This window comes from Formica exsecta, unplaced genomic scaffold (assembly GCF_003651465.1).
Source record: "Formica exsecta isolate Colony F162 unplaced genomic scaffold, ASM365146v1 scaffold314, whole genome shotgun sequence".
NCBI classification, from domain to species: Eukaryota; Metazoa; Arthropoda; class Insecta; order Hymenoptera; family Formicidae; genus Formica; species Formica exsecta.
The window spans coordinates 1,674,886-1,687,646 of NW_021850397.1; the positions used below are offsets into that span (position 1 = coordinate 1,674,886).

A 12,761-nucleotide genomic window follows, 5' to 3' on the forward strand; every position below is an offset into this window, starting at 1 on the left:
CCCCCCCCTGTCTGCCTGCCTCTCGCCCTTCCTCCGCTAACACCGGATAACATTGCGTCGGGATCTCTCGCCCCTGGCCGTGTCTCGCTCGCCGTAGGTCAGGTTGGAAACCTGTGCGAACGTTTCCGCGACGCACGCTGCTTTCGCGTGTACGACGCGAGCAAGAGAGAGACGGAAAAACGCGTTGATTCGAGAGAGACACGTTTGAGTAGGCGCGACGGAAAGAGAGAGAAAGAGGAAAGGAGCGAACAAGAGGGAGATGGTACGCGGTGTGGATAACGTGGTAGTAACATTCGAGTCCGTACGGGTGACTGAATGGAATGGGTCGTCCGTGGACTCTCGGAGGGTCGGGACGGTGAGAGTAGTCGCGACGGCCAATCGCGCTCGTTGTTTCCTCGGAGCGGGGCGAGAGAGAGAGAGAGAGAAAGAGAGAATGAGCGGTCAGAGGGATGAGGAGACGGATAGACCTAACACACGTGCGTTCTCTCGGCGGCCACGTTACGCGTACGCGCGTTGAGTTCCACGCAGCGACATTGCACACATCGAGGGCTACGTCATACGTGCATGCAAACAAGTGCGCGCGCGAGCGAACGAGATAGAGCACACGCACGTGCGTGACGCTGCACGCTTATATATATACACGTATGTAGATACGCATTTGCGTGTGCGGCAGGAAACCAGCTGTGCGAATCGATCGGACTCGCCGTGATTCGATTTTTTTCTCCCAGCTAGAAAGCGAGGACGTTACGTGACGCGGTCAATTCGCCGGAGATTGGGTGAGGGAAGGAAAATTTTTAAGCGACGGGGTGGGAAGAATTACATGAAATAATGTTACATGTGTCGAATTGCGTAGGGTATCAGAAAATCATGGGAAACTATGCCTCGAAATTAATATTTTTTAAATATAGTAATGTTATATCAAATAAAAATGTCGTAGACATAGTAATGTTAATTTGCATAAGCATTCATAACAAGTGAAAGAGATAGATGAACGAATTCATAAAAATTCATAAAAATTCATAAAAAATTTGAAAAAGATTATTATAAAGATGTAAAATAATTTTCTCTTATGATCTTTTTAAGTCCACATATTATGATATCTTTTCTGTTTTGATAAATGAGATTTTCAGATCGTAGAATGAGATACATCGTTAGAATATTAAATTATGAAGTATTTCTTGGCAGAATATAGAGAAGCCACGATATCAGAAAATTACAATTATAAAGACAAAGATAGAGTAAAACAAAGTATATTTTATTCAAATCCACGATTGTACGAGAGTTTTACGCGAAAAAAGATAAAATGTATTGCATTGCTTAATTATCAAAATAATATACGTGATAATGATACGATATAAAGAAATAATTGCGAAAAGAGCAGACAAAAGACCATAAAAAAATAGGTAGCAACATGAGTATTAAATACATTAAAATACAATAGAATATCAAAGGTTATAGTATTATCAAGCCATATAACGTTCGCGTCTATATTCCCACGCATATCCGTAATCTTGCCGATTGAAATTCGTCGGATAAGTATTTTCAACTCAAGCATATGTAGCCATGGAGCGCGCTGGTAACAGCGTCTTATTACCTGTTTACGAGGATACTGCACCGCTTTTCATTATATTCATTTTGATTGCGTCGTATAGTATATACGGCCGAGACGTAGCGGATTGTATCATATATCTGACTGGTGAAATTTTATGATTCGCTGACGATGGAAACGACAGTTGCGATTGGCGCAGTGACAGATAAACGGGTCTAACAACCGAGACTGCAAGCTACCATAAACGCGAGAAGGGTCAGCTGCGCGTCAAAGAACCATTGACTTGTTTGCGCAAATCAGCGCGATGCATTTATTTCCTAATCGATTTTAATTTAAACGATCATATTTAATTATGATAATAACATGAGTCATCTAATGAATATTTTACGGACTTTCCTGTAGACAGCGACGTTGATTAAAATAATCTGGTTAATAAAACCTACAAAGTAAAATTTACAGTAAAATATATTGAATTATGTTTACGAGAGAGAGAGAGAAGAATATACGAAAAAAAGTTAATTATACGTTATACAAAAGAAAGATTTCGTCGCGTAAAGATTTATAAATAAGAAAAATATATATATAATTTATTTTTGCATTATTTATTACGATTTACATTATGAAAATATATGCGAGTCGAGAATTCAAAAGTGATTCTCTGTTCAATGCTATGAAAAGGGCGAGACCTTGATCCGCTCGATGGAATGCTCTGCAAGATCGAGGACTCGGATCCGTCCCGTCTCGAAAACCTGTTGCATTTTAATGGCACAATCGATTCTCCGAAAATCAGCTTAACAGCAGCGGAACAGAAATTTCTAATTTCTTTCGTTGGAGATACTTTGTACGCCCATTATTTTTTTTACTCACGCAACGAGATTATTTTATATCTGATACAAGATTAAATAAAATTAAATTTTTCAAATCGCATCCGCTCTTTCGTTATAAATATTTTGCAAACAAGCTTTAAAAAATTGGCTGTCTTTCTATTAATTATAATATATTTAATTCGATTGCAAAATTTATTTTAAATTCTGCATTTTTTACCTTTTCGTAATCCATTATTACTTTTACTGTTTTTTATTTCGCGTTGAATAGTCTTTAAAAATTTGCGCTTCCGTTTACCAAGAAATATTTTTAGAATGTGACAAAAATTTGCCTCTTTCTCTCTCTCTCTCTCGCTCTATAAAATCTTTAATCAGATTCCCGGAAAAATCGTTAAGCGGCGAAAAAATTTTATCACTTGCGGGCCGAGCGAGAAAGATCGTCGCGTGCAGAAATGCATATAAGAGGACACCGGGAAATTGGAGAATCGATCGATCGCGAACTAGAGTTCATCCACTGACTATAGTTGACCGCGCTGATGACGCGCGGTGTGCTTACACAGATGGACGACACGAATAATAACGGTAAAGAAAAAGAGAAGCAAAGAGCGCGAGCAATGCTTCTCGCGTAGCACGATGCATAAAATATTGAATGCAACCGCGTTCTCTTCTCCACGGGGGAGAGCGCAGACGGGAAGTCTGATAGTGTCAACGAACACGCACGCTTATACACGTACATTTTTCTAATTACGGCGCATTTGTACGTCGACAAAAGGGGGGACTGGCGGCTTGAACAAGTGGGCGTCGTTGAACAAGTTGCCGTGCATAATAACGTATGCGTGCGTACCGGTAATTCCGTACCAGTACAGTGCGCGGTTAGCGGTAATACTCTATGAATAATGCGCCTCGGAAAAATTGAATCCTTCGCGGACGTTAAAAATCAGCTGTCTACGAGCATGGCATACCGCGCGATTACGCTTACACGTTCACGGAACGAGCCGTTTTCAAACGCGGAGAACAACGGTTTAAATCATGTTTCTCGTTTCCGCGAGAAGTTCAGGGGGGCCCATCTCTAACCCTCAGTTAAGTTCTCATTTAAATAGCTTTTTTCTTTCTTTTTTAATAAATGTTTTATAAGAAGAAACACAAAAATCTGAAATTTTTTAGGTGCGAAGTTACGAAATTGTCCTGCACGAAAGTGAATAGATGTTAAACGTTTTCTATTTTTCTATTGACTCAATGATATTGTCATAGATACGAACGCACGGTGAGAATACGACCTATTCTCACTTTACTATTAGCTTTTCTATATTTATCGTTATGTTATCTCATTTTTTTTTTTTTTTTTTTTTTTTTTTTTTTTTTTTTTTGTTATCTCTTTCTTTTGTGGGATTATAGAGATTCGGGCAACTTAACGATAAAATGAGTGATTATGTCCGAGAAATTTTTTTTCAACTTCCAAATCTACTAGATTTCTACAGAGTAGCGAGGCAAATTTTTGTCACACACATGCCAGACAGACCGTGGAAGTCTTGCGGCGTCACGGATATGGATCGTAATCTATCCACGGCATAGGAGTCTCCTTTGTATCACGACTGTAGTGGTGTAAAACAACGCGTATACCGGTAAGGGTCAGCAGTGCGTTTTCACATTCGCACGTGGATTCTCGCGTCGCCGGGTGTCGCGTTTCGCGCACGACGCGTCTAGAGATTTCGCGTGCACGTGCGACGCTTCTCATTTTGTATTTTTATAAACAGATTCGCTGCCGGAAACCGGACTTAACCGACGATTATTATCCTCGTGATCGACGCGTTGCATATCGAGAGACCGGTTGTTCTCGCTCGTTCGTTCGCGGCTCGAGCAATCTCGAAAGGGAACAACGGACACAAGGTCATTTCGACATGCGCTTGAGCGCTCTAAAGCGCGCCGCTTCCGCTCTCGATTCTTTAGCGGTGGATGCTCACGTCGCGAAACGCGCGTAAAAACGTCTAATTATTTGTATCTTTGCAAACATACATATATATCTACACCGAGCAAGCCTTTTATGCGATATGGTCAAAAAAAAAAAGCGAGATATTAAACTGGAAAAACTCTACCTCTCTCAAGAATTTAAGGATTGATAAGAATCTTTTCGAAAGATCGCGAACGAAATGATTTATAAGACGCGAATCGTAATAGTAAAAGTTATTATAGTCGTGCATTATAATCGCTCGTCAAGCTCGAGGTTGCCGAGGAATGTGCTCGAATCGCGCCGGAAGTTCCCGCACTTTTTCCCGCACGAGCTTTGAACCCACGGTAGAAACGGCGAATGGGCCGACAAGGGAAGAGGTGGGAACAAGAAGAGTTTAGATACATCGCTCGGTACGTGATATTCACGAGATCCTGAAGAGGACAATCCACGTCCTCTCGAGTTCCGGCGAAACTCAAACCGGTATTAACATTCGACTCGACCGCTGCTCGAATAGAGTTTCCTTGTATCCAGGAGCAAAAGCTTTTTGAGAAAAATATTTTTATACGAATGTAATTATCTTTGTATCAACGTAATGACGTTTCTTTAAGTTACAGTACAAAAATTATGCAGGATTTCTTTGTCACAAGTTGGAAAATAAATGGGACATTTATGATTATCCAATTTTGAATCTTATCTGTCAAATAAATTCCTTCAATTAACAAAGCCGTTTATTTATATATTTCGAATCATTAAAGATTAATTTATTGAAATGCATTAATTTTGAAGTTAAAGCTTCCATAAATTTTTCTGAGGATCTTGAGTTTTACTTCTCGTAGAGTCGAAGGAAATATTTCGTTGCTCTAAAATGGAGCTTCTGTAATAATAGATAGCTCGACGCATCTAACGAGTTCGGCGAGAAAGGTTATCGCGTGTTCTATTATTTTCTAGGCCGGTTATATCCGGCGACGAAAACTCTAACCTACTATGTATCACCTGCTTGATGCGATAAACTAATATCCTATATCCTATACGATTCGATGGATGTGCAAACAAAATAAGTAAGTCTTTTTTCCTTATTAATTGTAAACTTGGATGATCTTTTAACATTAAAACTAATTTGATTTTCTAGTAATCGGGGGGCTATCTAATTTATTATCCATAAATTGGAAAAAGTTTCGATATTTACACGTTTTTTTTTTTTAATCGATACTGTAATCGATCTCAATTAATATTACTATGACACTTTTATTAACGATAATTGATCTAAAGGCTAGACACAAACAGCTTGAGATAAAGTATCTTTTAAAGAATATTTCAAACGATTTTGTTAGAAAGAATATCTTATATTATATAATTGTATGGCTCTGCATTTCTATCCGCACATTTTTGTCTCGCACAATTTCCAATAATTCCTCGTTGAGGCCTTCATCCCGCGCTTCGCAAGAATAAGAATAATATATACAGTTTCTCGGTCGCGCTTTCATGACAATTGACGTCGATGAATAAAGATACGAATGAAACTTGGCCGGGGAACAGTATCGAAAACTTTAATAAGGGAGCAGAAGGTTTTCGCAACGTTACCTTTCCCGACCGGCGGTTCGGTTTTTGTTGGCGGCTAAATTGCGAAATGAATTTTATCCAACTTCATCGGCGCCGCCGTACGACACGAAGCTCTTGGCGAAGTTTCACAGAAGTCGTTCTTCTTGGAAGCGTGCGGAAATGCGAGAGGCGGCGACCGCGCACTTCGTTACGCGGAAACCACCTCTTGGATGGTAATTTTGCGAGAGAGGACGGGCTGAAAATCGTCTAGTCTCTCTAGTTCTCTTTTTCTCTCTATGTCCTTTTCGGGATCTCGTTGGACGGAATGTACGACTCGCGGGAGTCTCGAGCGAGTTGAGACACATTATTCTTGGGAAGAGTGGGATATATTAAGATGCAGTTTTCATATCTCGCTTATGAACGTTTATAAACGCGAATGGATGAATAATGTGTCTGTTATATAGTCTAGGATCTTATAAGGTTCTCCAAGAATTATATATCTTGATGTATGTGTGCAATAATACGACGACTAGATTATAGCGTAAACAAGCTGCGAGTGAAAATCATGAAAATTAATGTCGATTGTAGGAAAACTACTATGACTAATGAAGAATATTTATACAGATTTTTAATATGTTATTACTTTTTTACAAGAAATTAATAATAATAATGCATAAACTTAAAATAATCGTTAATTCTAAGCAAGAGTTGAATGTGGCACGAACATTTATTGAAACAAGCATCAATTTCTCGCTTTTTTACACTATGATATTCGTAAAACGGATTTTTCCGTCAAGCTTGTTATTTAAATTTTCAGTATATTTCAGCGAAATAATTTTTAGTCGAATAAAAATTCTCATGATTGCACGAAATGCTATTAATTATGATAGCAAAATCCTCTCACGATATATTTTTTTCTTGAAAAAAAGTTCTCTCTTCTCTTCTTTCCTTTACTGTATCACTTTCTGCAATTGTACGTGACAATATGTGATTATTCATCGCATATACGCCATGGAATTCAACAATGTGCCCACTCGACGAATCATCACTGAGTGCGACATAGCGCAAGCATAATCATCAAGCAACCGGTTGCGGGCTGTGCCCTTCCTCTCGGAATTCGCGATAACACGGCGACGTGTCCGGGCGAAAAGAGAGGAAGGAAAGAAGAGAGAGAGAGGGAGGGAGGGGGGAGAGAAAGGGAGAGAGAGAGAGAGAGAAAAAGAAAATCGAGAGCGACTGTACCTGCGTTCCCATCATATTGGAAATTCTTCGCCGCGATGGCGCGATATATCTACGCCGCATATCCGAGCGTGTACAGCAAAACACCATAGGAGAGACGGGACAACGAAGAGTTAAAAAGTGGAGGCGGAGGAGGAGAAGGAAGAGAAGAGTAGACGGAGGAGGTAGAGGACGAGGAGGACATAGAGGGTGATGGCGGCGGAGGAAAGCGGGGAAAGAGGAGAGGGAGTTTTTACAAAAAGTCAGGCAGAGAGAGCGCGGCCCCTTTCGTCGACGCGACCGACGGCGGGACAGGGGGAGAACGGGGGTGGCGAACGAACGGGGACGAGGGGGGATTGTGCGGGGAGGGTGACGGCGCGCAGACCGAGCGGGAGAGGGCGGACGACCTCGGCGATGATACGACAAAAAATCAGATGCACGGCCATTGGCTGTTCTCAATTCGAATTATTGGCTTCCCCGGTCGCCGTTCGTCAGAGTCTCCCCGACCTTCTCGATACTCTCGTTCTATCTCTCTCTCCGTTTCTCTTCTTCGCTCCCTCCTTCTCCGTACCCCATCCGTCCCCCCGCGCACCCTGCTCGCCTGCGCCGCCGCTGCTGCTGCTGCTGCTGCTGCCGCCGTCTCCTCCGTCAAGCCTCCCTCGCCGCGGCTGCCGTCCCCCTTCTCGGGGGAATGGGCGCCGGCGAGAAGGGCCGAAAAAACTTCGAAAAAAAAATCCAATTTCGTTGCCATGGTGACCGGCGTGCGTTGACTTTGATAAAGATCCCCCGAACGAGCCACCTCCGCCGCCGCCGCCGTCGCCCTCTCCTTGTTCTCCTTCACCGTCTCGTGCTCCGTCCTCTTCGTTCTTCTCTTCTTTCACCCCCGCTTTCCCCGCCATGGGGCCACGACGCCGTCGCTTTCGCAGTTTCTCCGATTGTACGCGCGCCCCGCGTGTATACCTGTTTGTGTATTTTTTTTATGTGCATGAGAGTGTAACTGTATGCATGCGTGTGCGGTGAGTATTGTGTGTTTGCACTCGCGAGAGGGTACAGGGGCGGATTCGCCGACCCGGAGGGCCCGGGGGTGGCGCGCGGTTTTAGTTTGACCCATATTGGGGGAGGGGGGAGGAACCTGGCGGACGTACCACTCGCCAACCCCGATACGCTCGCTCGCTCGTTCGTTCGCCCGGTGGTGGCGAGTGGTTTGTTTGTTTGTTTCGCGAGAACGGGCGAGCGCGGCGGCTATCGGAAAAAATTTTATTTATATGATAGAAAAATGTTTCTCCTGCACGAAAGAGCGAACGGCCCCGAAGAAGACGCGGCGAGGCGAGGCGAGCCGAGCCGAGCCGCCCCATCACGTCCCCCTCCTTCCCTCTCGCCGCCGAGTGGTTCTACCTTTTTACTGTACCCCGGCGAGCGAGAGCGCGCGAAGGGGGGTAGCTAAAAGCTCCGTCGGTCGGAGATTAAAATCGGGTGGAGGATTTTAGGGTGGTAAGGCGGAGCAGTGCGTGTATGTGTATGTATGTACATGTGGGTGTATGTGTGCGTATTTGCATGGATGCGTACACGTGTGTGATAGGTGCAAGAGAAAGAGGGAGAGATGACGAAGAGAGCGCGATTTCCGTGGAACGGGGCAACGTCGATCGTTGTCGTTCTCGTTAACCATCGCGAACAAAATTATTTTTCTCCTGAGAAAAAGAACGTCCCTTGGCCTCTCCTGCGTGGCCTCCGGTTATCGGGGCCACATTGATAATATAAATTGGTAATATACGTTTCTGTCTACCTTATTTTCGCGCTTTTGAATACACGACGTGATGCATAGCTTTACATCTCTCTTTTAACAAGAGACCTTATCCTTTTTTGCAAATTTCCTTATTCGATGTTAAGGATACATAGTATTTCGAGAAGTTTCAAAAAATTATTTAGAACAATATATTTAAAAAAAGTTTGTTTTTGTACTTCTCTCTCCCTCTTTCTTATTATATAAAAAATATATGAAATATTTAATCAATTTAAAACATTTCATCAATTTCATAAGTAATTGTACAGATATGTATGTATATTTGAAATGTGTGTGTGTGTGTGTGTGTGTGTGTGTGTGTGTGTGTGTTGAAATTTCATCTTAATTGAAATGTCACGGCACTGCAATTTTTAGTTATGGATCACTCCTTTATGATGCAAATTCATAAAGTGCTATTGAATAATCGAAGCTTTAATCTCGCTAAAATTCAAGTGATTTTAATTTTATTAAAATTTTAATACAGATTTTAAATGTCATTTAACTTTAATTTTTTTGGTCACATTTTTTAATTTTCTCGATTATCGAAATGTTTGACTGTCACATATATACATATATACACATGTTACAAACATTTCGATAATCGAAAAAATTAAAAAATGTGACCAAAATAATTAAAGATAAATGACATTTAAAATCTGTATTAAAATATTAATAAAATTAAAATCACTTGAATTTTAGCGAGATTAAAGCTTCGATTTTTCAATAGTACTTTATGAATTTGCACCATAAAGGAGTGATCCATAACTAAAAATTGTAGTGCCGTGACATTTGAATTAAGATAAAAATTCACTTCAAACTCATTTCAAATATACATATATACTCCATACAATACTTATGAAATTGATGAAATGTTTTTAATTCATTAAATATTTCATATATTTTTTTATATAATAAGAAAGAAGGAGAGAGAAGTACAAAAACAAATTTTTAAAAATTATATATTTCTGAATAATTTTTTGAATAATAACAAAATTACATTTCTGACATCACTAGATTTGATTGCAATATCCGACTTTTGAATGCATCCTCTAAAACATATCCTTCAGCACGATCGTTGTGAGCACAACTCCTCGAAAGTACCTTTGTGCACGTGTACACGCGGGTTGAATCTATGTTTATATATGTATACGTGTGCGTGTGCTACGAGAGAGAGTCTGATTTTTATTTCGAAAAACTTTTTTAATAAAAAAGTTGCACGCTTCTTCCCTCCCTCCCTTCCTCCCGCACTCTGTATAGCGACGGGTTCTCGTACAGGCAGGTGTATATCCTATATAAGGGGGAGGCGAGGTAGAGCGCGAACCCCAGCTACACCGGACCGCGGCGCATTAAAAGTTTCGCTTGCTGCTCGCGATATTTCATAACTTTTCTCTGTATTTCGAAAAACGTGCAGCACCAGGGCCGACTCGAATGCGCGCGTGCACGCTATTCTTCACGCGCGTGCATCGTGCACCTCACCCAGCGCATGTATGCGCTCGCATTATGCTCGCACGTTTTCGTCCGCGTGCGCCTTCTGTAGAATGTTGAATTCGCTGAATGCGATACTCCTCGTCGAAAATAAAATATAACTCTGCCAAAACATAATTGGATACTACTTTTCGACCATTTTTGACGAAGTTTTAACGTTTGTCTGGATCATTAAACCTGGAATTAAAATCCGGTATGCCTTTCTCGCATGCAGATGTCGAATCTAATGAACAGAACGAGATATTTCCGCTATCAGAAATATCAAAATAATATTCTGTCTTTACAAAAATTAAATACTAGTTTTTCAAGTATCGTAAGTTTTAATATCAAATGTCTGGGTAGTTGAATATCAAATTAAAATTTAAATGTAAGATATGAGGTGATTTTGGAACATTCGGTATTTTTATGTGCCTTAGTGATAGCATCGTTTTACTACTTGCATAGAACATCGTTCGATAATGTAACGCGTTCTGCGCTTTCTGTCCGCATACTTTTCAGTCTTCTTTCTCTTTCTTTTGATTCCCCTCTCTTTCGTGAATTCTATTCTTCTGCTTTGATCAACTTCCTCGTTCTATTTTCTATTCTGTTTTTTTCCCTTTCCTTTAGTTTCGCTGTCCTCTCATCCCACGACCCGTTTGTTCTCTCTGCGTACCACGATTCGTTTTCTCTGGTTACACGGCACACAAAATGTAGTTAAAATAATTTAAATATCGATAACAATTCTCGACCAGCAGTTTTCGAGTCGAACCATTTACGTCGGAACGTGTAATGTGTTTGGCAGAATCATCAGTTACGTATCCCTATATATTATATATATGTGTATTATATAGATTCGAATTTATAAATATTACATATATTATACAGATCGAAATTATTGTTTAATGCGTGTGAAGGTTCTTTTATACAAATTTTAGAGTCAATTTTTCTTTGGCAAAAATTAACATATGTCACGATTCTCATTTAAATATAATTAATATCAAAATATTAAATATTTTGACAAAAGATAAAGAAAAGTTAAATTTTTATAGAATTAAATTTTACTTATAAATAAATGAATAAAATGTCTCTTCTTTTTATTTTTATCATACTAAAATGCGACTCACGTGGTCCTTTAATTTGTAATGTTATATATTATAATGCTAATCAGACATATTCATTAATCATTTACTGTTTTGAGAAAATTCAAATTCAAGAAACGTACCATTGAAAAAAATACAACAATCTAGATGTTTCACAATATGAATATCAATATACTACTTGTTTAATTAATTTGCAGACGATTTTTTCTTAGCAAAAATTTAATTAGCTTAATTGAGAAACTATCTAATACGGGGAATTAACGATTTAAGCTTCAGAAGTGTAAATAGGTAATTAAATAAAACTTCATTTTTCAATTAATTTAAAACAGACTTTATTTCAGCAAAAATTTAATTTGAGACGTCATTACCAAGATATTTAACGTTGAAAATGAACGAGCGTTCTCTCTACGAGAAAGAGATAATTATCTCAATTTAAGGAAAGCTAAATTAAAAATATATCTATGTGTATGTGTGTGTTAGCATTTTTTATATTTAAAAAATCTGCGTTCTCGAGCACAATGGATTTCTTACTTTTTATAATTCTAGAATTATAAATACATTACAAATATTGCTATATTTAATAAATTAATTAGCTTATTAACTTAACACAAATATAATATTCTTTGTAACATACGTTGCGAGAGAATATTTCGGAACGTCTATGTGTGACTTCAAATTAATCTCAGAATATAAAATATATCCGCATCACATATGATTTCCGAAATATAACGAGATCTTATTACGTTATCGTCGTTGAGCGTGACGACGAATAGCGATATGATTTTTGCGCGCCAACACGTTATCGATTATGTATATACGTCGAGAAACAGCCTGGCAACAGAATCCGAACAAAGGAATCCGAATGTGCCATTAAGAGATGCGCGCGCGCTTTCTAATTAATCGAAACTCCGACTCCCTATTAATAATCGTCGGCAATAAAAATCCGCAAACTCTGTAAATCCGTTTCGTTGGCGGTTCGAAAGCGAACGAGCGCGGCTTTTCAATTACATTCGCTCCCGTCGCGTGTGTATTGATGTCGATTGAATACCGTCGCTCGCGCGCGTGCGAGTATCCAATCATCATTGACTTTACAGTGTGTGCCGCGGATTCGCGTCGAACACGTTCCTGTAAATGGGAAGCTCCCCCGCGAAGTAAGTTTTTCTCTATCTCTATCTCCATCTCCCTCATACACTTCCGGCTTTGCCAGACACTGCAAAATGTAAAAATAAAAATACCAGGACGTTGAAATAAAATGTAATATCGTCGATACACAATAAGGTACGAAAAGCGAGCAATCGGATGGCAGATACAATAAATAAGGATCTGGATATTTTCTGCG

General features: G+C 39.9%; 1 protein-coding gene across 10 annotated transcripts in view; it reads left to right on the plus strand.

Annotated features, from left to right (window-relative positions):
• LOC115237960 (zinc finger and BTB domain-containing protein 20) overlaps positions 1-12,761 on the plus strand; it is a 110,906-nt gene that overhangs the window by 35,500 nt on the left and 62,645 nt on the right. The gene's annotated exons all lie outside the window — the stretch shown is intronic.